A 25128-nucleotide genomic window follows, 5' to 3' on the forward strand; every position below is an offset into this window, starting at 1 on the left:
ATAAATAATGAAAACCCTCGGGGGTGTGAGGGAGAATTATTTCTACAGTATTTACAATGATCTTTCTTCCAGCGAGGCGGCACACCATGGTGATAGAGAGGTAGGGAGAAAATATGGTGAAACTACTTGGTGCGTTCTCTAACGACGACTCCATGATTGTGAAACTTGATACCAAGAACGTGTATGTGTGTGTACATTGACCATTGGAGTCGAGAGGTGGACGTGGCTCCCTTCACATGGTGCAATTCCCAAAGCAAACCATCATATAATCCCCCTCCCCGTGATGCCAATAGTGTCAATTCTTCCGACTAAAACTCTACCAAATGCTAACCTCTCATGAACTGCCCCTCCCCCGGTCGATAGTGACCTCTTAGTGTCCTTTTATAGGTGTTGGCTGCTGGGATTAGGGTAATCCCGGTTTGATTAGGGTAAGCTAATCGGGGAGACAAAGCCTTGTGACTAATTGACACCAGGTGGGATCTACGATCCCTATTAATTGGGGGTAGCGGGATCGATTTTGCACCGTCTGATGGCGGTTTAATCTCCATGTGATCACAATTAAAGTGAACACCAAGTAAATTTGATGTGAACATCAAGTGACCGCCAAGTGATCCCCATGTGAATCCCAATCGACATGTGATCACCTTGTGACCCCACCCATTACCAAGTGATTACAGTGTGACCCCGACTATCCCAAAGTGATTGCAGTGTGACCCCGTCCATCCCAAAGTGATCTCCAAGTGACCACCATGTAATCTCCACCTCGTCATTTTTGCTATATGATTCTATGTACACACCTCCATTTCAAGTGGCGCACGATAGCTTAATGGGAGAGTTGTGGCCTCCGGTTGCGTAGGTGGTGGGTTCGAGTTGCAGGGGCTCAACCGGCCGGAATCCTTTTATTCTTGAGAATAAATGGACGGTCCACATCGTTCGAAGATGCTGGACCGTAGATCCCACCTGACAAAGTGGTGTCAAATAGTCCCGTGGGAGACAAAGCAAGGCGGTGGACCCGGTGTGGTTGACCCTTGCTTTGTCTTGGGAGTTATTTAAAATGAAAACCTCTAGGTGGGCCTTTGGGATTAAGGTTAATTAGAGGCCAGCCAATGAGAAAAGGGTGGTGGACACACTCTATGTCCTCAAAAATGTAGGGGGACAACGTAGTCTTACACTTCTTAAATGGGCTCTTACCTAGTGAGAAGGTGTGCGGGGGGGGGGGCTCGTCACTAAATGACATCTTCCCAGGGAGGTGGGATCAATGGACCACCATAGGCGTCGCGAGGCGGGTGCAATCCGGACCGTCCGATCGACATTTAAACTAGGTGTGAACTAAGCGTGAACTCGGAGGTATGTGAACCACACCAAATTTGGTGTGAACTCGGTGTGAACTCGACGTGAACACGGTGTGAACTAGGTGTGAACTGGGGAGAGCCTACACACCACACCAAATTTGGTGTGAACTCAGTGCGAACTCGGTGTGAACTAGGTGTAAACCTGTCCGCGACGCCGTGATCTATAAGCTTATCCCACACACACCTTTCAACGAGCGCGCGTTAGCTTAGTGGTTAGAGTCAATCCCGTGGGGGAGAGGGTAGTGGGTTCAAGTCCCGGATCCGAGAAAGTGGGAATCTTTTGCATTCCGTAGGAAATCCAACGGTCATGATCAACGGATGATCGTGAGCCATTGATCCCACCTCCAAATGGAGGTGTCAATTAGTGACGTGGACCATATGGAACCTCCAACTTCCCTCCTTTTTGATCCGGTTCTGAAAAAATCCCAAAATTTTGAAAATTTTCAAAATTGTCAAAACTCAAATTTCATCTTCTTAAAACCCCCCTAAAACTATTTTATGGTCAAAAATGCATTTTTTGACCTCAAAAAGTCAAAACGTGCATCCAAAAACCCTAAATTTCAAATTTTTTTAAAAACTTTTGAAATTTTTTTTTTGCTATCCAGAGCTCCTTTAAAAGTAGTTCTTAGGCAAAAAGTGATTTTCTCTTTGTAGAACCCCTTTTCCAACCCCTCCTTGGTTGCAACCATCACACTCATCCTCTACTCCAACACACTCTCTCTCTCTACACCATCTCCATTGTTGCAGCAAGGAAGCTCCTCTCTCCTCCCCTACCACCTTCCATTGCCACACCGAGCAAGGGTTATCCATCTTCTCCTCCCATTTCCACAAGGGTTAACCACCTTCTCATATCACTTTATCCCACCTACATTGTAGCAACAAGCAAGGTCCTTCTCCTCCTCCTAGTTTTCTATGCTAAACCATGGCCAACTCTACTTTGCAAAGGCGGCGAAAGGATGAGGTCACAGCACTTGCATGCCACAACACTAGAGGTGTAGATGATGAGTGGGTGCCACAAGAGTTCACCAAAGGTGCTTGGGTATACATGCAACAATCTGCTATTGGCCCTCATCGTGTGCGGAATCGTGCAAACTTGGATCTTCATTGGAAAGGAAAGCTCCTTGGCTTCAAGAACCGCAAAGACAAGGGGACCGTAGCCATTGTGCAACATGTTTTCTCAATGTCAACCATGCATTTGCAACAACCACCTCGATGTCCAACACATTGTAAGTACATGTTTTGAGAATACTTGAAGCTAGGTGTCAAATCACAGTGTAATGTTATTATGGATTCATACTTAAGATTTGTCATGCATTTATAGTCATATTTCCATCCACGTTGGTGGAGGAGTAGCCACTACATAGTCTCTCCGGCACATTCAATGCTATACATGCGGATATTGGAGCAATAATGTTCCCACATCTTTGCCCAACCAAACTGGTTCAAAGAAGGATTTTCTTCTATTCTCACTACTATATTGTCCCTACTTCTACACAAGCGTTTGGAATGCTTGAACCCATCAAAGTAACTTCCTTATTAAGTATGAAGTGACCGGTGCCATATTTGTGGTCGGTAGCATCTTTCAAGCAAAAGATGATAATGGATGTCCAAAACTCTTTGAAATACTCTAAAGCTTCTAGGTCTGTGGGCTTGAGTTGGTGTTTGCCTATTCATTGTTTTGTGCACATTTTTAAAGAGTTTGGATTTGTGGAGACTACCACAATGCTTGTATGTAAAGATGCGCATTACAAAGAATTAGGAAGGCTTTTAGAAGAGGACTGTGGTTTTGTGGAGGGCATGCACAACGGGGACCGGTACCGTTGTAAGGTTGGAGCTTCAGGTATTGGAATGCGCTATTTGAAAGCCCGCACCTCCTTGTACATACGATTTCACTATGATCGTTGGATGTGCAAGCTTGGAGTGTGGACTCCCTTACAGAGTGTCGACGGCACTATTGCAAGCTTTGACATTGCAGTGAAGATGCCCAACGATGCTTTGGAGGCAGTCCAAGTGAACAAGCATTGGACTCTCTGTAATGTCCAAGAACATTTGATTATTATGGGTTTTGAGGCCCTTCAACAAGCACAATTTCGTTTACAAGGTCACAAGGTAAGAATCCTTCTACCACATTTTCAATACATCATGGTTTGTCGATCATTGGATGCTTATTGTAATGAATGTCCGCAGATTGGGAAGAGAATGGAAGACAAATTGAAGGTTGAGGAGGACTGGGGGATGGATGGAACTATGCTATCGATCTTATAACATTGTAACTCTTGCAATTTTCAAACTGATCCTTGATGTAATCAACATGATTTGCTTCGGCAAATCATGCCTTTGAATATAGTTTTTCGCATTGAGATGAGAAATCATTTTTTGGTGAAAGTGCCTTTTTTTAATGTCTTTAAAAAAGGGTCCATTATAAAAAGGGGGCCACCTAACTCATTCACTATTTTCACTTTTGCAACTCTTGAGCTCCTCCACTCTCTATCTACACCCCAGGCTAAACATGGATGCTTCCACAGCCTCTGCATCTGCAACCACATCCACCCCTTTGTCACGCTTCATCCCCTTCCTTGAGGACACCAAATACAAAGGGAAGTTGGACCTCCACACCTTTTTTACTCATCTCCCTGACCTTGACGCCACAATTTCCCTTCACATGGATGCATTTGCCGAGATTTTTACGTTCATGGAGGAGCACATCATAAAATATTATGTATCTATCCCCCCACATGCAGGGATATGGGTTCCTTGCGATCTTTTGCGCTATATATGCAAAGGTGATCACCCATTCTCCAAGCAGTTGCAACGATTCCAAGAAATTGCAATTGCCCTTCACATGGATGCATTTGCCGAGATTTTTGCGTTCATGGAGGAGCACATCATAAAATATTCTGTATCTATCCCCCCACATACAGAGATCTGGGTGCCTTGCGATCTTTTGCACTATATACACAAAGGTGATCGCCCATTCTCCAAGCAGACGTTGCAACGATTCCAAGAAATTGCAACCGATGCAAGCCATTACTTGGACAAGAAAGCCCCAGGGGTGTCAGCGCTCAAGAAGCGCAAGTTGGGGGTGGAGTACCTTTCTCGGCTCGCAACATTTATCTTCTTGGTGAGCAAGGAACCTGATTTGGAGGAGATCCGCTTACCACACCTTCAGGTTGGGTCCTTTATCAAGGACACCAAGTAGCATCAGCTTTTTCCCATGAACCCTGCAGCGGAAGAAAAGACACTCCGGCTCGAGTACCTTAGGGGTCTCGAGGAAGTGGTTGAGAAATTCATAGTTGCGGCTGGCCCTAGTGACACTCCAGTGCCACTACCACTGACGGATGTGGCTATCCCAGAGGTAGAAATCAGCCGCTTCTCCTCAATGGTAGTGGATGGGAAGGAGTATGTGTTTCTGCATGATTTGGAGAAAGCATTTGGCCTCCGCATGGATGAATGCTTGAGCGTGCTATGCAATAGCACCAAATGTCCCTTAGACAATACGCCAGATGCCCTAGAAAGCAAGCTCTTGCCAGTTGGGGACTCTGTTGCTGACACTATTGCAGTTGTATGTGCGGAGGTTCTAGTAGCAGAGCAGTTGCACGTGGCTGAGGAAGAATTCCAAGCCACGCAATCCAGGCTGCTAGGATGCCTATGCCATTATGCAACCTCCCATCTGATGATCCAAAGCTCGTATCTGTGGTGCATGGGACCATTGACTTGGATGCAAAGGGCAATAGGGAGGAGGACGACAAGGAGCAGGAGGTAAATTGTATCCTAATTTTCATGTTACTATTTTATCCTTCATTGTCTTTTTTCTCAACCTTCATCGGTTTATGACAGGATGTCATGGAGGTTGATGATTTTGCTACAAGGACGGGTGGCAAGCGGACGGGCTTTGGACCTCAAGCTTCCCTTGCGCATTACCTAGGACAACTCCCCCCTGGCGATGTGGCCATTATCCATAATGAATTTACTCCCCAAGCCCATTTTATGACTTGGTCGTTAAAAGCTTTGAGCAAGTTTTTGTGTTTGAGCACCATTGCTCAAACTGCGCATCAAGTGTTCCTAGTGTGTAGATCCCTTGTATGCACAGCATTTGGCACTGGCTTTCGTGGTAAAGTGCTTGCCCAGATAGGGATACATGCTTCCATTGGCTCAACTGACCCAAAGGCCATAGCGCAGTCCCTCTTGACTGGGGAGTTGCCTTGTGCGCAAAATAGGCGCCAGGAAATGGTCAAAAGAATTATGAACTCCTCAGATACATGATGTAAAATCACCGTTTTGGAAGTAATAAAAAATATTTGGAATTATCTCTCTATCTTGCAAATTCTTTTGAATGTGATTTATCAATCTTGAAAATTGTTTCAATTGGTGATATGAAAATTGTTTTGATTGGTGACTTTGTAGTTTCAAGTTCTGTATGTAATTTCAGTCAATTTCAGTAAATTTAGGTATTTTATGTTCCCTAGGGCGTAGATAAGCCTACCAAGGGCCAAAAAAAGCCTGGCCACAAGGGCGCGCAAATGGCCCATCCATCAGTTTTGGATGGGCCATTTGTACGCCCTTGTGGCCATGCTTTTTTTTGCCTCTGGTAGGCTTATCTACCCCTTAGGATACTTACAAATCACAAATTTATTGAAATGAATTGGTTTTGCATCATTAATTTAGATGCACCCTTTTTATGGCAATTCCAGCATATGTTCACACTCAAGGACACTAGAAAAGGTGAAATCAATTATGAAATGAAGTTTCCAGCACACTATCACCTACTTTAGCTCTACCTAGTACACCCCTGCACCAAAAATTCCAATTACATTGGACATTCTCAAAATCCAAATTAATGTTGCATAGACACTTGGTTTCACAATATGTTATTTTTTTTAATATCCTATGGGGAATTCAAAGCTTGAAATGGCCAAAAAAGGGTGTCCACAAGGATCCATGTAAAATAATGTTGCAAAACCAATAGGTTTTAGTAAATTTGTGCTTTTTAAGTACCCTTGGGGGGAGATAAGCCTACAAGGGGCAAAAAAAAGCCTGGCCACAAGGGCGCGCAAATGGCCGATCCAAAACTGATAGATGGGCCATTGGCGCGCCCTTGTGGCCAGGCTTTTTTTTGCCCCTTGTAGGCTTATCTACCCCCAAGGGTACTTAAAATACCTAAATTTATTGAAATTGACTGAAATTACATACAGAACTTGAAATTACAAAGTCATTTCATTACAAAGATAATAGACACAGTAGACACAACTATTGATCATATTGTCATTGGAAAGTCAAATCATTACAAAGATAAGGGTGTGCAATACAAAAAGAGGGGTAACTTCGGCTAATGCTTGACGTCTCGTCGCAATCGACGTGCAAGCTTCATATCTTTTGGCTATATTGTCACTCGCTTTGCATGAATGGCGCATAGGTTGGTATCTTCCAACACCGAAATGATGTGGGCCTCTACAGCTTCTTGAATAGCCTCTAGTGCTATTGCTTGCATTCTATACTGATTTCCATAGCTTTGAAGCACCTCCTTCACTGTGCGAGCAAAGGGGGCGCGTCGAATCAAAAGCTCCGTCGTCTTCTGGTAGTGGCAGATTTCTACAAATGCCCTTGCTATTTTTCGGCGCCGCTGCAGTTGTCTTGGGGTCACTTGCACATTTGCTGGCGGGTGGCGTTTAAGCTTCTTGAAAAACTTAGACTTGCGCCTGTTTACATGCTTAGGGGCTGGTTCTGCAACCTCTTCTGATTCTTCCTCTTCCCTTGGCTGCCGATCTTGTTGTGTGGGGAGAGCTCCGTGGCCTGGAGGCAATGTCTTCCCCCCAACGGCCACCCGGTGTGTGCGCGGTATTTTATCTCGTAGCCATGGTGGCTCACTCTCTGATTCAGTGTCTGTATGGACCACCCGAGTCCTGGATGGTCCTGCTTGTGATTGGTGGCACGACGGCTGCTCCCTATCGGACTCTGTTGTTTGCTGACCCTCTTCTTCTCTCCAGTGCTGGGCATGTTGCTTCATTCTCTTTCTAGGTGTTATATCTTAAGGAGGTGGAGATTCAACAGTCCTCGATGACTCTCTTGCCCTACCACCATGCCGACTACCAGAAGAGTTCCTGGAACGGCCAAGTGTTCGTGGCCGTTTTCTTGTGCCTTTAAGCCATGACGGCTTCTCACATCCTTGGAGGGTGTTTTTGTTGGCAGGAGGATGTTCTTTTGCGGTTTGTTTGGTGCGCGCCATTTCGTTGGTAAGAGCTCACATGTTCTTAAGAAATGAGTGGTTTATGAGAGCATGCAATATTTATAAGGTCCCATTTAAAAAGGGTCCTGTTCACACTAATTTTTTTAAAAAAAGTATTATTTTTTAAATAAACATGTCGCTAAGAGTTGGACCCTGCATTCACGTTTAGTGACTCGCGCAGTATCCACTTTGATCCATGTCGCCAAATTAAAATCTAAGCATACCACTGGGTTACTGACATCAAGGGGAAGCTGTGGGACAAGTCTGGGATCGCCGCCATGCAGCATGCTTGGTGGGACCTTGCGACATTTGCTATGCTCTTAACGACTCCATTTCCGCACTTCAATAGCAATCTTGGATTGTCGCGCACGCTCCATTGTGATCTTACGAGCAAATGTTGTGCGAAAAAACCAGTTGAACATCTCCTCCAAATAATTGGATTGCACCATTCCACCACCATGTCGAGCATTTTTGATGTACACTCCCCTTGCTCGATAATGGGACTTCTCCATGTCTTGAGTGCTAAAAATTTCAAGCGATCCATACTTGTGCATAAAAAATGCACCATGCGCAAACAAGATATGTTGTTCACATGAGTAAACGATCGACATTATTAAATAAAAACAATCCCTTGTAATGAATACACCATGTAAAATGACTTACCATGTAATGTGTGATGTTATTTTCACCCCAAGAAAGGGTGAAGACCTTGGTAAAATCTGCCAAGGCTTCTTGAAATGATTGGCGTTGTTCTTTTGTTGTGTTGTTAAGTCCCATAAGCTTGACCATTTTATCAAAATATGCCCAAACTTGCTTACGCTTGTTTGCAAGCTTGCCATTTGAATCATTGTCAGTAGTAGCTTTGCATAACTCCTTCCAAAGCTCCCAAAGGTTACCTGCCTGCTGGTTGGAGTTGTTTTGAGCATCATATCGACTTGGCTTTCCTTGGGAAACTTTCTTCAAAAAGTGTCTAGCTTTTTGTCCACTCATTGACACTTGTTGAGCAATTTCATGGGCCTCCTCTGTGTTCTTTTCAGCAACGATAGACACATTTCCACTGTGACAGTCAATGGAATTCAATTGTACCTCCACTCTTTCGATCGCTTCTTGGGACTTTTCCAACGGTTTCATTGTGAAAGCATAGTCAATGTGGAACTTCAATAGCCTATCAAAAATGTGCATGAATGTGTGTAATGTACCAAAATGTACATTCGATAGAGGAAATGGAAAGATTGGATTCCAAGCGTGGTCCTTTTGATCACGGTCTGGGGCATTGAGCACGGGACATCTCAGAATAGACGCTTCCACCTTCATCTTCGACATCACGACAATCTAACCCTTGTTCTCCATGCCCTTGACATGGAAGCATGGAACCGACCTTTGCAGTGCTCTTATGTGATTTTTGTCCATTAGGTTTGTACCCTCGAGTGCAAAATGGACAAGGCATGAGAGAAGAAGCCCCTTGTTTGCAGCCAAGCAAACACTTTATGGTCTTCAAATCCCCACCTAAGTGCCACTCCACATCATAGCTACCAAAACCCTCAATCTCCAACTTCTGACCTGCAATTTGGAGAGTGTATTACTTCTGTGATCCATGGAGTTCTCTCAAAAATCCATGAAAGTACTCCATTGGTCTCTTTGGGCACCTCAATAGCACCCAACCACCAAATGTCTTTCTCTGATTGCACACTAAAATATGGGGTGGGAGATGGCTCAACTGAATCCCTTCGCTTGGTTTGCAGAAGGGCCTTGTTTATTAGAGTGACACTTAGCCTCTCTAAACTTCGGCCTTTCACTATTTGACACTCATCGAGTTTCAGCACAAAAGCGACTTTTGTGCCAAGCACTACAAAATAAATAGTGCCAAGACCTTAAACTTCAGAGTCTATGATAAGAATAATACCAAAGAAAAAAGTAAAGTGTGTCACCTTCTTCAGGTAACTCGTAAAATCTAAGCATGGCTTCTTGAAGCCTTCTAAAATCCACGAAAATATTGTTCCACATTGTGTAAGGAAAGCCCTTCTCCGAAGGTCTTATGGATTGTTTCTTACCTTTTCCCCTTGTCATTGTTGGGCACGAAGCATAAAGGGAAGTTGGCATTGTGTCCTCAATGTGTAGGTATGTCTCAATGCGGGGAACACATCTTTGTTTGTGGCCTTCTTTGAGAGCTTGACCTTGTGAGGAACGGAAAATAGGTTTTCCACAATGCCATGTTCTTTGAGGGCATCCTTTAGGAGTTGGAAAATATTCTGATAGGCTTTGGTGTTGATTCCAGCCTCATCACCAGCTTGTTGAAAGTCATCATCACTAACCACATTTCTTAATTTACGCATAAGGTCCTTGGTGACTGCATCCTTAATGTGATTACCTCCAGGTGATTGTAAGATAGAAATCACATCCTGGGTATTGAGACAACTAGTGAGAAGGTTGACTCGATCATCTTGGCTTGTTCCACTGCATGCCTCCTGGATGAAGTTTCTAGCAACAAATAAACATAAATGTTAGAAAATAGTGTGAAGTAAGAATGTATCATGCAAGTAAAGACCAAATCACCTTGTGGCTGTAACTCGTCGTTCGCATGCTCCTCCCGAATGTGCAAGAGTTTCAATGGATGAATACGTGCGTTTGTGTTCCCTAGCACCAAGCGGTGTTTCTTTCAAGTATGTGATGGTGTTGGTAAGCTTCTGGATGCGGGACTCCTTTTCTTGCATTTTTTGTTCAAGAGTTTTAACCACCCTCTTCGAAGAGGCAACACTCTCTTGTAATGCCGTCGTCTTGAGGTGAAGAGCTTGACACTCGTGCATCCACATATGCAAAGAAGAACCTGCACCCATACACAACCGCTTGCAATAGCCTAACAAGCCTACTTCTCCCCTCCCAAGAAATTGAAGAAATGTGGAAAGGCTATTAAACGGTGGATGGAAGCGGCTTATAGGATCGTAAGGGTACAAATGGCCATCCACCCAAATGTCAACATTGGTCTCACAAGTGGTGCGACGTTCCTATTATGACCTTTGATCACCCTCACTAGCGGTCTTCGGTGCAAATGCCGTGGGTAAGCGAATATGTATGCTTTTGGTGTGCGGAGTATGTGGTGGTGGAAGCAAACCATTTGTGATGTTCGTGAGCACCATGGAAGCTATTGCGTGAGGAAGCAAATGATGAAAAGATAGAGGGGGAAGGGTAGAGAGGTTGAGGAAGATGGGAGGAGAGAAGGACGGAGGGGGGGGAGGGAGAGATTGGGGAGGAGGAGGAAGGTAGGGGCAGGGAGGGAGAGGAGAGGGAGAGGGAGAGAGGAGGGCGGCCGGAGGAGGGAGAAGGAGGAGAGAACAAAATGTTTATTACTTTTTGGGGAAAAAGATTTTTTTTTTCAATGGACTTTCTAAGCTTGTGGGTTAAAAAATGGGTCAAAAAATGATTTTTGGATATGTATATATGTTGGGAGGAAATTTTTAAGTAAAAAACAAGTAAAAATGAATTTTTTTAAAAAAAGTCAAATTTTGACTCTTTGTGACCCACGTTTTTGTTGATGTGGACACACCCCTATGCTTCCTTCACTTTAAAAAAATCTAGAGAGAGAAAGTAACCCTTTAGGTCCACATCCTACATTTGTCTTAAAAAAAGGCTAGAAAAGCCTACTCAAAACTACCTTCTTCAATGCCCTTGCCCCCTAAACCCCACACAACACTAGCCTTAATCCCTAAAAATTAGGATTCCTTACAAGGCCCATGCAAGGTTCATATTTGTCCTAATGCAAGTTTTCATTATTCTTAGAGAGAAAAAGAAAGAGAGAGAAGAAGAGCATGCTGGGCTGAGGAACTTTCCGTAAATTTCTAGAGTGTGTGCCCAAAGTGTGTGCACTTAGGCATCTTCTGCTTGATTTGCAGCTAATCCTTTAAGCATACCACAGTTTTTGAGGTTCTTCGTAGTGTTGTTGTGCGTTGACAGCAACCAAAAGTATGTGAAACAATCCAAAACTTATCTTGTCCTTGACTAAGTGTCTAATGTTATAGCGGATCAAGCGTAATACATGATGTGGTGGAGTTCAATCCACTTGGCTAGCATGCCTTGCATGTAAGGTTGTAATCCCTTGGCTACTGTGATGGTCTCGAGCGCGAAAGCCAAAACCATAAGTGCCTTGCACATTCTGCCGTGGTAGTGATACATCATAACGTGATGTCACTATGCCTAAAATGGGAACAAATTTTTTATCGTACCAGTTCCCCAAACTTGCATTCCCATGCCCTTGATGCCAAGTCAATGGGTAGTATCTTAGCATGATCTAGAAACCTTGCTTCATGTGAAACTGGCAAAGCACATTGCTTTGCATAACAAACAACGTAAATATGTTTTCATGAAAAAACAAACAAAACATAAGTTTTGCTAACTTGGTTGTCCTGCTCTAACCAGTTGTCTTTTGTCAAGGAAAACATCTCTCAAATGCAGCTCATAGCCCTATCTGTTGCACGAGAGAGAATTATTGTGTATATCATATACACCCGTCTAGTATGTAATGAAATAACCTGCAATAATGTCGCCAATTTTCGCACCAATTTTGTATGCTCATAGCATAGTCCAATTGCGGGAATCTTTGATGCAAGATGCCCAAATCGTAGTCAACAGATATTGGTACCTACGTACAAAGATCATGGAAAACAAGAATTGACCTTGTCAAGCAATTTCTATTGAAATTGGCTAGTGCCATGTGGCGAGCATCTTTGTCGGCTTCTGTAAGCAGTGACAAGAAGTCGGCCATGTAGAGCTCTGTGCACCCTTGGTGAAGTCGAGCCACCAGTTGTGCCAATATCCTTGAGATTCCATGGGCAACAGAAGTGAACTTCTATTGATCCGTGCAGCAGATCAAGACTGCAGGTACTCAAGTCATGCTTAAGTCATGTTGGCAAGTTAAGCATTGGTTCAATGCCAACAAAAGTAAAATGCTTGAAACAACTATCACAAGCCATGCTTGTGCTAGGAATGCCTAAATTGCATGCACATCTAGTGCATGGAAAGATTATCATTCAATTCTCATACATTACTTTATGCAGAGATACAACAATTAATTGTAGATCAAGTTATGCGGATAGCAATGGAGTAGGAACATTGTAATGCATCAACAAAGCGTACCTGAAATTGGTTGTCGAAGCATGGAAAAGCTATTTGCAAATCCGGATTGACTGAAAACATCCGGCCTAGATATAGCACGCTAATTTTTCAAGACATGCCGTGCATGCCTGATCGTACTGATGATGGAGAACAATCGTGCTTGTACGCTTATGATAATCATAGAAGCACCTTGGGCTTGGGACAAGCCTTGCTTGTGGATGCATATACACATCTAGTACATGTGTGGTTACACGGCATCACTCATAGCCCTTGTATGTTATACTATCCAATAGGTACTTGAATAGTTTGATAAATACAAGTAAAATTGAATGCTTACCTCATAATTTACCTGTATAAAGTTGTCATGTTGATCACATGGCCGGGATGCTCGAGCTTTCATGAACCTCAAACCGAGCATCAACATCATCTTTGCCGAGCAGCCTTGCTCAAAACCTTGCTCGATGTCGGCAATCACAAGTTCCAATGTTGACATGCCCTCTTCGATCGATGGAACCATGTGGTCATATTCTGGATACATCTGACGCGGTGTAGTGTCACCACAAATAGAGCAGGTCGTGCCTTTACATGATCAGACCCGACCGCCAACTCGAGAGCGATGAGTGCCTCGTTCATCTTACGAGGAGCTCTGTGCAGGGCCCTTGCATGCCTTTGCATGTGAATGCATGGTAGGTAATGTGGGAAAGCTCCCTTGCAATGTAAAAAGCTAACACTTTTTTTGTTTTTTTTTTTTTTTAATTCACGACTGCACAGCGATGGCTTTCGGCCTCTGTTATGCAAGGAAAAATACTCCCATGCCATCGCTATGTCGCTCCCTACGCCTCCATCTCATGACGAGAATTGTAGAGCAGGCCCTCGCGCTCATGCTAAGCCCAAGACCCCGTAATTTTGACGAGGGCGATTCAGAGCACCTCGAGTGTGTAAGGGTGCTTACCCGCATGGCTTCGGCCTCCTTCGTTCTACATAATCAAGGTACCATGCCCACGCCGGGGCTTTTTGCTATCATGTCGACCTCGATCGCCTTTGTAGTTGAGCACGCATAGCATGCAAGCACTGTCTCCTCCTTTGTCGAGGCCTGAAAGAGAGAGAAAACTCACATGAGAGAAGAGAGGGCTTGCTCTCACATGAGAGAGAGAGAGAGAGAGAGAGAGAGAGAGAGAGAGAGAGAGAAGCCATGCAAATCTCCTTCCCCTCCCCTCCATGGCTGCTCTCCCCTATGCTCTGATACCACTGAAAGGACATAGGTAGATAGACATGCCAATAACCACCCAACCATACCTATATATAGGCCCTTGGCCCTCCTATATATAGCCCATGTGTTGTGATACCAGTGAAAGGACATAGGTAGATAGACATTCCAATAACCACCCAACCATACCTATATATAGGCCCTTGGCCCTCCTATATATAGCCCATGTACCGCATGTGTATCCGTCGGCCCTTGGCCAGGGCCATGCCCTCCTATAGTCCTACCCTTGGCATGACATTGTGAGTAGAACATATTTAGTATCATTGCTTCAATCTACCATATAAAGAGCAAGGGCACAAACATTTGGTTGGCATAGATATAGATGAAGAGATGTAGACCAAAGTAGTAGCACTTTTCAAGGGTATCTATGGCCTCTCTCTATCTCTATCTCTCTCCATATATATCTCTACCCTTCTCTCTCTCTCTCTCTCTCTCTCTCTCTCTCTCTCTCTCTCTCAGGTTGCAAGGAACTTCTAAAGCTATTCCATCATGCATATTGTTTGATTTTTTCCCTTGAAAATGGGCCCCTCCATCACTTTGCATATGCATTACTTCCATCCTTCCTCTAATCTCTTTCTTTCAATGTATATAAGTTTTTATTTTGGTGCTCTAGTCATTTAGCTATGTCATGTTTGTGAAAATTTTCCATGTTTAAGCTAGTGTTTTTTATTTTAGATTTCATCATGGAGTCCAAAGTGTCAATTTGTTCCCCTCATCTTATTTTTAATCTTTTTTTGTGTGTATCATATGCCACACACACACAAAAAATATAGGGTATTTCTAATAGCTTTTATAAAAAAATCCACTACTTACATATTGCAAGGACATAGTGCAAAGACACTTTAAGGGAAAGAAAATGCTAAAGGAAAAATAAAGGAGAAGAGAAACACAAATGTACCATGTAAAGTAGACCACCACTTTATATGGACACAAAAAGACTTTTGACTCTCCACCTTCGTGTGTCTTTTCATTTCCTAAACTTACCCTTTACTTACGCACTTAAGATGTTTTGAAAGGCTTTTTTTTTCCGAGATTGGGGAGACCTAATGCCAAAATTAACACAATATCTCAAAACTTCAACAAGCATCAAGTAGAGATGGAATGTATAAGCCTTAATATGGACATTTGACATTTAAAGTTTTTAATCTCTTTTATCTTGTAGTAGGGAATACATTCTCCCCTTGAATTAGATATATATGCAATGAGATTCAAGGAGTGTAGCACCATTTGTAGTACTTGTATCACCTCTAAGTTAAACTAATAAGTATTTTCATAATCAGATCATAAAAAAGTAAGAGATGGCACACTCTCTCCTTTGAAAGTAGACACAATAAATAGAACTTGCACAACTTTGCATGGGAAAATCTCACCATAGAATATACATTCTAAAAAAACAAAAACAACTCTAAGATATGAGAAAATGATATAGACAAGTGCCCAAACTTAGGTATTTATTTTTTCAAGGTCATGGAATATGAGAGTTATAATGCAGTCTGATGCTTCTTTGCAAAAATGACTTATGAGAAAAAATAAAAACATCACAAAATAACTTAAGGTAAAACATAGTATAAGTACCACAGTATATGCATATCAAAAGGTTTTTATAGAACAAAGACAACATATATTAAAAGAATACGTATTAAGTTTTAGTGCTTAACTTACAAAATAATCACTATATTGTGATGTGGAAAGGCATGCTTAATAAGTGGGTTGGACCTAGAATTTGTTACCTGCAACTAATGACTACATAACTGCTATATGTAATTGCATTGGATTTAGTATTTGCTACATCTAACTAGCAAGAAAAAATAGTTTCTATATAGTAATTGTGTGGAATTAAAATTCGCTACTTCTAACTAGCAATTCCACATAGTTTCTATATAGTAATTGCATTAAACCAAGGATTTACTACTTCTATGTAGCAACTCCACTTAGGTACTATATAGGAAATCTAGACGTACTTGAAAGTTGTTAGTTCCATCTAGACATTATAGACCTATCATATAGGAAGCTATGAATTTTCTAGTTCAATCTAGTAAAAAGCTCCTTACTTCCTACTTCAATCTAGGAAGTACATGGAACCCAAAACTAATTTCTATATGGTACCATGTCAAAAGCTCCTTGTGAGTTAACACAGACAAAGTACACAGGAAGCTCAGTACCATGTTTTAAACAAACATTTCTTGCTTCTCACTATTATGGGAGATGTCGATCATGAACTCTCCTAACACTTTGTCAGAACAGAGAGCAGTGGCTTTCAACTCTATACTAAGAGGGACAAGTAATCCAAACCTTTCAATGTGAGAACCTAAATATTAACTTAATGTGACTAATACCAATGTTAATTAATATGGTAATGTCTAGAAACAAGAAAATAAGTCATAGGTCCTTTGTCAGTCACCGGGAATTCGTGAGAGATGCAGTTGTTTAGGCTTGTAGAAGCATGTACTCCGATTATGCCAAGAAGAGGGATGTCATCCACAAAAAGGCCTAAGATAGCCATGCGTATAGAGGCATGTCATATGTAGATATTGTATTCTATCATAAGATGTTCCCATCCACATTTGAGCAAGTAGTGGTGCATGTAGATGTACCACTCACGTGCAGACTGCTTTAAGCCATGAATGGGCTTATGCAATTTGTATACATAATCAGGGTGGTGAGGGTCTTCCAAATGAGGAGGTTGTAGGATATAGATAAACTCTTGAAGCAAGCCATGTAAGAAGGCAGTTTTAGAAGATTAAACTTAGCAGCAAGTGCAATGAGAAGTTGAAATGCAGTCATATCCAGTACTGACGAATAGGTGTCGAAGTAATTTACACCATGTTGTTGAGTGAAGCCGCGAGCAACAAGGCGTGCCTTGTAGCGATCAATTTTGTTGGGGTGGTATTTCTTCTTATATAACCATTTGCAATCGACAATGTTATGATTCTTAGGAGGTGGCACAAGCTCCCAAGTGTTATCTTTTTCGAGGTATTGGAGCTCATCCATTATGGCAGCATGCCACGCCTTGCTCTCAATAGAAGCTAGGCCCTTGAAAACAGAGACGGGTCGGACATCTTCAAGAGGCTCTTGTGGATGCTCAAGAATCATTTCATTATTGAGGATGACAAAGAAACTTTTGGCTTCATAGATCTCGCAAAGAGAGAGGTACAGCCATGCGAGCTAGAGGCGGCTTGGTCCAAGTGTATAGATGGGGTGTGCTACGATGGCGAGGCAGCGAAAGTAGAGTTGTGGGGCTTGACGTTGGTACAGCTCGATTTGGTTGACCTCAAAAAGTGTCAGTGGTAGGTGCACGGCAGCAGGTAGGTTGATGGTCGCAGGCTTGGTCATGTACTAGATGCAGCTTGGAGCAGGTGCGGTCGAGATATGTATGCCAAATGCGGCAATTTACAGGTTGATGGTGGTTTTTTGGGAGCTCTACTAACCGAAAACTTAAAGGCGTGTGTGCCAATTCGGTGGACAAGTTCACCGGGATCGAAGATTGCGATGGTCGTGGCAGTCATCACTTTGTCATCGGGTATCTCGATGCCTTGATATTGTCTATGCGGAAGTACATGTGTTGTTTTGCGGCCATGTTGACCTTGGGCACAAGAGCATGGGTCACCGTGCTAAGGGATGCAAAGCTATACACGGAGGATCGACCGCGGGTTGCTTTCATGGTGGAATGCTTTCCATAAGGAGTCAAAAGGGTGTGCCAGAGGAGAAGTCAAAGGAGATTTCTTCAACCGATCAACGAGGGGCAATAAAGGACGGCGTGGGAAGGCGACCCAAGTCGCAAGTTTTTTTTTTTTTTACATTGTCATGCTTAAAAAAAAAAACAAAAGCCTCGACTGAGGAATGGCGCCTTGTTAGGCAGAGTCAAAGAAAGGAGAGCGGGCCATCTAGAGGGCAAGCAAGGGTCGCCAGTTTGCATGGCATAATGATAGCACTCCCAGAAGGGAAAGCCAGCCAGTTGTGTGCAAGAAGAGGGCTATCTGCATGCTGGAGGGAGCCGTGTGCTCGACAGGTGTGGTGGGCTGCATAGGGAAAGAGGATGGGGTGAATGCAAAAAGGAAAGGTTGCCATCTGTGAGAAGGGGGCTGCCGTGGCACCACAGAAAAAAACCTGAGGTGGCGGGCTGGCAGGAGCAGAGAGCAAGGGAGGTAGGGCGCCTTGGAGCGAGTTGGGCCAAGCGATGGCTGAGGAGGATCAGCCTGTAGAGTGATCAAGGGAGGACGCCAAGGAGTCGGGTCCCATCAAGTTGGAGAGGCCATGAGGGCATCAAGTTGGAGAGGCCATGAGGGCTGCAGGTGCCGCCAAGGGCAGATCAAGGGGGAGCTACAGATGGCAGGGGCGGCCAACTGGCAGCAGTGGGATATCGAAAGGGTGAGCAGGTCAAGAGGGGGGCGCCACAAGAGGGTTATGGGCTGTTGCGTGAAAGGGCTGCAGCCCACTGGCTATATGCAGAGCATGGAGACCGCCAAGGGTTGCCAGGGCTCCAGAGTGGAGGGGGCATCGGGACCTCCAAGCAGGAGAGCACGGGTTCTATCAAATTAGAAGAAGTCGCCAGTCGAAGAGGGGGGTGCCACAAGAGGGTTATGGGTTGTTGCGTGAAAGGGCTGCAGCCCACTGGCTATATGCAGAGCATGGAGACCGCCAAGGGTTGCCAGGGCTCCAGAGTGGAGGGGGCATCGGGACCTCCAAGCAGGAGAGCACGGGTTCTATCAAATTAGAAGAAGTCGCCAGTCGAAGAGGGGGGTGCCACAAGAGGGTTATGGGCTGTTGTGTGAAAGGGCTGCAGCCCACTGGCTATATGCAGAGCATATATGGAGACCGCCAAGGGTTGCCAGGGCTCCAGAGTGGAGGGGGCATCGGGACCTCCAAGCAGGAGAGAACGGGTTCTATCAAATTAGAAGAAGTCGCCAGTCGAAGGGCTATGGATGAATTTCGGCTAGCTTGCATGCGTGTAGGTGAAGCTGACCTGCACAACCGGCAACCGGCTTCACTTGCTTTGCCACGAGGGCTAGCAGGCCGAAATTTAACGAAAACCCAGTCGAAGGGGGTGGCATGCCAAGGGGAAGGAGTCCGCCTGCTGTAGGTCAGAGAGGAGAGCGATTATGGAAGTAAGGCATATAGGGGACCACTCACAAGCAATCAAGTATAACGAGGGTCGCCAGGTGCATAAAACAATTACGGGCAGCACTAGCGTTAAAGGGGTTTTATATTGCAAAAGGAAGCAAGGTCGCAAGTTGCAGAAGGGTTGGCTCAGGTATTGAAGAAGGGTTGGCTCAGGTATTGAAGATTGGGAGACCGCCAAGGGCTGCCAGGGGCCGCCTTCAACAAGGTGAGGCATGACTACGGAGGGGTTGCACACAGAACTATTTGGTGTGTGGCCAAGAGCCATTGCAAGGAGCCACTATGGGCTTGTGAAGCACAAGAGAGTCGTCAAGGGGAAGCCGCCATCATTGTACGAGAAGTGTTTTTCTTTGTGCTATGGATAAATGAGTTCATAGTTGGGGGGGTTTATTTTCTGTGTTGAATTTGCCATCAATCACTTCGTCTATCCCGTCTCGTGCCCTAGTATGCATGTGGTAGCGTTGGCTCCGGGTTTTGTGTATGTTTGTGTGCACAGAGGGAGAGGGAGAATGATTGAGTGAGCTATTTTGTGTGTGGTCGAGGCGTGTGGCGCCTCCTTGTGCGAGTGCATTTACAAATTGGGGAGTTGTATGCATCCAGTGGTGTCGGGATATGATGGTTTGTTGATGGGTTTATTGTACTGAAGTGCTCATGTGTGAGTGTGGGTAGTTGTGATTGCTCGTAGGCGAGTCCATGGTGTGAAGGTTGGCAGATAGTGTGCGTGTGTACGTGATTCTGTGTGGTTAGAGGTGCCGGGTATTTTCCTGGGATACCTGGGCTATAGAGAGGCATCTAGTTTGTGCATGGTGTTGTTCCCTTTTCCCCCATTCCATCAGTGGTGCCCCCACTGAGGAGCTATTGATTGCTCCTTGGTGAAGTCGAAAACGGTGTTGTGGTTTGAAGAGAAAGATCTAACAAGAATGGCATGATCATGTTTGCTGACTTTTACAGGTGCTGAAGATGCAGAAGTGTGGTTGCAGGACTATGGGCTATTTTTGCTGGAGAGAGGCTTGTCAAGAGAAGAGGGAGTGGCCCAAGCTTTCCCGCTCCTGGTTCTTGGTTTTGCCAAAGGTATGGTACGAGGGCTTGTAGGCTGAAGAAAAATAGGATTGGAGCACATTGGAAGCGGTATTCCGAAGCCGATATACGGCCAACACGCAGTGGAGTGAAGTGAAGCAGATGATGGACAACCAAAAGCAAAGCCTTGACGGTGATTTTCGAGCATTTGTGTGGGAGTTCGAGGCCATATGGGGCAAGTTGGTTAAGGTAACTGTTGTAGAGAATGCAGATTTTTTGAAGATGACCAAGTTTGTGGACTGCTTGCATGTAAAAAAGCGGGATAAAGTTGAAATAGATGGACCATGCACGTATGAGGAGGCACTAGGCTATGCGCAAAGCAAGACAAAGAAGCTTTTAAAGAAGCAACAGGCAAAGCAGGTTCTAGCGAGTCCATTAGTTCCAATGGCAATTTCTAAGGAAGAGCTTCGGGTAATCCGACCCTTTGTTGATGCACATATGGTAGAAGCAGATAGGCGTGATGACACAGTAGAGATGATACAGTGTGGGCCTATAAGGCCTCAATAGCTACAAAGAAGAGTCTATCGAGTACCACCTGATGTGCTTGACCAAGTGGCTTCTGAAATGCAAGCAATGGAGAAGATAGCAGAAGTGCCAAAGCCGGTGAGTTTTGTGGAGAAAACCGAGGTGTATTCGAGCTATAGCAGTGCCTTGGATACGGACAGCACATGGAAAACGGAGTCTGCTTTTTCAGGGTATGAGACATATGATGTTATGCATGTTGATAAGGTGGTCAAAGAATAGCAGGTTGTAGGTGAAGAGCCAGTTTGCAAAGACGAGGGGGTTGGGCAACCCTCTCTTGTGCCTTGTGATGGTCAGGCCATGTTGACTGAAGAAGAATGTCTTGATGAAGATGATTGGGGATTCGATGAGCCGGTGGTCGATGTTGATGACGAGTCGCAGGTTTTGGTTGCTAAAGCTACGGCGAGAATACAAGGTATGCAAGGCTTGCTGTCTTTTCCAGTGATGTTTGAAGAGTCTACAGGTGAAGATATGCCAGTGTCTGCTTTGGATGATCAGTTGCCACAGGTTGGTGCCATGCTATTGACGGATGTGCTGCTAAAGCTTGCTATGCAAGCACCTCTATGCCCATTGCTACAGGTTATCTTGTTTGAAGACAATCATGTTATGGCGAGCTCTCTAGCCGTTGGCAGGGAAACACGTGATGTAAAAGGTTTGCAAGGTGTAAAAGGTTTGCAAGGTGTGCAGGCTTGTGTTGGGTGTGGAGATGGCTCATGCATGGAGTTTTTTGAAGGGCTATGCTGTCAAGATCTACATGCATGGTTGGCTTACAGATTTATAGGAGCAAAGCAGGGATGGTTTGTATGTGCTTTACAAACGGATGGTGATTATCAATGTCATATTTTTTTATCCAGGTGGAGTTTACACTATGCTTGGGAGAGTCTATGGCTTTCCATTTGACCCAGGCGGGTGCTACAGCCAGTGAATCTCTCTTTATCTATCTAATGCTATTTATCTAGCTCTTGTACATAGTATCTATCAGTTCTCTTCTTATGCAATGATATATTCTCTAAATTATGCTACGGTTGAGCATGAATGCTCAACGAGGGGTTGGGCAATGATGGTACAGCTCAATTTGGTCGACCTCAAAAAGTGTCAGTGTGGCAGGTGCATGGCAGCAGGTAGGTTGATGGTCGCAGGCTTGGTCATGTACTAGATGCAGCTTGGAGTAGGTGCGGTGGAGATATGTATGCCAAATGCGGAAATTTACAAGTTGATGGTGGTTTTTCGGGAGCTCTGCTAGTCGAAAACTTAAAGGCGTGTGTGCCAATTCGGTGGACAAGTTCATCGGGATCGAAGATTGCAATGGTCGTAGCAGTCATCACTTTGTTGTCGGGTATCTTGATGCCCCGATATTGTCTATGCGGAGCTACATGTGTTTTTTTTCGGCCATCTTGACCTTGGGCACAAGAGCACAGGTCATCGTGCTAAGGGATGCGAAGCTATCCACGGAGGATCGACCGCGGGTTGCTTTCATGGTGGGATGCTTGCCATAAGGAGTCGAAAGGGTGTGCCAGAGGAGAAGTCAAAGGAGATTTCTTCAACCGATCAACGAGGGGCAAGTTAAATTTTTTGTTTTGAGATTGCCATGCTAAAAAAAAAAAAAAAAAAGCAACCTGCAGTCCAAATGGCGCCTTGGTCAGGCAGAGTCGAAGAAAGGAGAGCGGGCCATGATCTAGAGGGCAAGCAAGGGTCGCCAGTTTGCATGGCATAATGATAGCGCTTCCATAAGGGGAAGCCAGCCAGTTGTGTGCAAGAAGTGGGCTATCTGCATGCTGGAGGGAGCCGTGTGCTCGACAGGTGGGGCGGGCTGTATAGGGAAAGAGATGCGGTGAATGCAAAAAGAAAAGGCCGCCATCTATGAGAAGGGGGCTGCCGTGGCACCACAAAAAAAAGCCTGAGGTGGCGGGCTGGCAGGAGGAGAGAGCAAGGGAGGTAGGGCGCCTTGGAGCTTGTTGGGACAAGAGAGGGCTGAGGAGGATCAGCCTGTAGAGTGATCAAGGGAGGACGCCAAGGAGTCAGGTCCCATCAAGGTGGAGAGGCCACGACCTCTGCAGGTGCCGCCAAGGGTAGATCAAGGGGAAGCTACAGACGGCAGGGGCGGCCAACTGGCGGCAGTGGGATATCAAAAGGGTGAGCAAGTCAAGAGGAGGGCGCCACAAGAGGGTTATGCACTGTTACAAGGCAGTGTCAGCTTTTTTGAGGAGCCAAGGGGCAGGAGAGGAGAACCGGGAGAAGGTGGGCATCGCGGGTTGCAATTGGTGAAAGGGCTGCAGCCCACTGGCTATATGCAGAGCATGGAGACCCAAGGGTTGCCAGGGCTCCAGAGTGGAGGGGGCATCGGGACCTCCAAGCAGGGGAGCACGGGTTCTATCAAATTAGAAGAAGTCGCCAGTCGAAGGGGGTGGCATGCCAAGAGGAGGGAGTCCGCATGCTGTAGGTCAAAGAGGAGAGCGATTATGGAAGTAAGGCCGTGAGAAAATATATGGGACCACTCACAAGCAATCAAGTATGACAAGGAGGGTCGCCAGGTGCATAAAACAATTAGAGGCAGCACTAGCGTTGAAGGGGTTCTATACTGCAAAGGGAAGCAAGGTCGCAAGTTGCAGAAGGGTTGGCTAAGGTATTGAAGATTGGGAGACCGCCAAGGGCTGCCAGGGGCCACCTTCAACAAGGTGAGGCAGGACTAAGGATCGAGGGGTTGCAGTAGCCAAGAGCCATTGCGAGAGGCCGCTATGGGCTTGTGAAGCAGGAGAGAAGGTCGCCAAGGGGAAGCCGCCATCATTGTATGAGAAGTGTTTTTTTGTGCTATGGATAAATGAGTTCACAGTTTGGGGGGGTTATTTTATGTGTTGAATTTGCCATCAATCACTTCGTCTATCCCGTCTCGTGCCCTAGTACGCCCATGGTAGCGTTGGCTCCGGGTTTTGTGTATGTGTGTGCAGAGAGGGAGAGAGAATGATTGAGTGAGCTATTTTGTGTGTGGTCGAGGCGTGTATCACCTCCCTGTGTGAGTGCGTTTACAGATTGGGGAGTTATATGCATCCAGTGGTGTCGGGATATGATGGTTTATTGATGGGTTTATTGTACTAAAGTGTTCATGTGTGAGTGTGGGTAGTCGTGATTGCTCGTAGGCGAGTCCATGGTGTGAAGGTTGGCAGATAGTGTGCGTGTGTACGTGATTCTGTGTGGTTAGAGGTGCCGGGTATTTCCCTGGGCTATAGAGAGGTATCTAGTTTGTGTAGGGTGTTGTTCCCTTTTCCCCCATTCCAACGTTGCCAACATCTGTTGGGATGTAAATGTTTGGCGAGGTTTTGTGAGTCATGGGAAAAATATAGCAATGGTGAAGGTGAGGCCGATAGCGAAGGTGATAGGAGCTCACGAGGTGGAGGAAGGGGTAAAGTGGTGGTGCTTTTACGTGATGTTTACAGTGCACATGTCATGTTGGAGTTTGTCGCAAAGCAAAAATGAGGATTGTTGAGGTGAAGAATCCGGGGTGAGACAAGGCGAGGATGTAATTCTGGGTGAGTGTGGTGAGCAAGGGTGACAAATAAGAGGTGGTGATGAAAGTGGAGCACTCAGTGTTGACGGTGTTATAGGAGTAGCGGCAGTTGGGGTGGGAAGTGTTAGTGATGGTGTCAACTGCAAGGAGATGGGTGCAATAGGTGGTGCGAGAGTGTTTCTAATTTTTGTGCATGAGAATGAGGGGAACGAGAAGGTGAATGGGCGATGAAAAGAGGCTCAAGATTTTTCTCGGGAGGGTGGGGAATTTGCATGGGTGTGTGTGTCGGTGAGTCCGTCAACAAAGATTGATGAGAAGAGTGGATCGATGATGATGGTGATGAAAATGTAGTGTACAATGGTGGAGAAGATTTACTTGCAATGATGAATTCTTTATCAACGATGGTGCGGGCGAAGATAAACTTGTGATGGTCAGGAATGTAGAGGTGGTATGCCTTGATGCCAAAGCGATCACCATAGCCGACAAAAGTGGTGCGTTGAGCACGCGGTGATAGTTTTGATAGAGGTTGCGTCACAAGTGAGTATGCAATGCTGCCAAAGATGCAAAGGTGTCCAAGATGAGGTGGGTGACCATGCTAGAGGGTGTAGGGCATAGTAGTAGGATTGCACGTGGACGGGATGCAGTTTTGGATATAGTAAAGAGTGGCGGTAGCTTCTTCCCAATAGGCACGTGGGAGGCTAGCTTAAAGAAGCATGGCACAAGCAGCTTCAAATAGTGTACGATTCTTGTGCTCGGCACAGGTTTTTTTGTTGTGGGTGGTCAGTGATGGAGAATTCATGTAGAATGCCAAAAAAAAGACATAGATCTTTGAATTCACAAGAAGTGTACTCCCTACCATGATATGTGAGAAGAGTTTTAATGTGGTGGCCATGCTGAATCTCAAGTAGTGCCTTGAAAAAAGTGAGAAACTAAGAAGGTTGAGGATTTCTAGGCCATGTAG

At 45.0% G+C, this 25128-nt stretch overlaps 1 pseudogene; it reads left to right on the top strand.

Annotated features, from left to right (window-relative positions):
- The window catches only part of LOC147422416 (uncharacterized), a 63314-nt pseudogene extending 39301 nt beyond the window's left edge, over window positions 1–24013 (top strand).
- The last annotated feature ends 1115 nt before the right edge of the window (window positions 24014–25128 follow it).

This window comes from Adiantum capillus-veneris, chromosome 27 (assembly GCF_014529385.1).
Source record: "Adiantum capillus-veneris isolate H3 chromosome 27, ASM1452938v2, whole genome shotgun sequence".
In the NCBI taxonomy this organism is placed as follows: Eukaryota; Viridiplantae; Streptophyta; class Polypodiopsida; order Polypodiales; family Pteridaceae; genus Adiantum; species Adiantum capillus-veneris.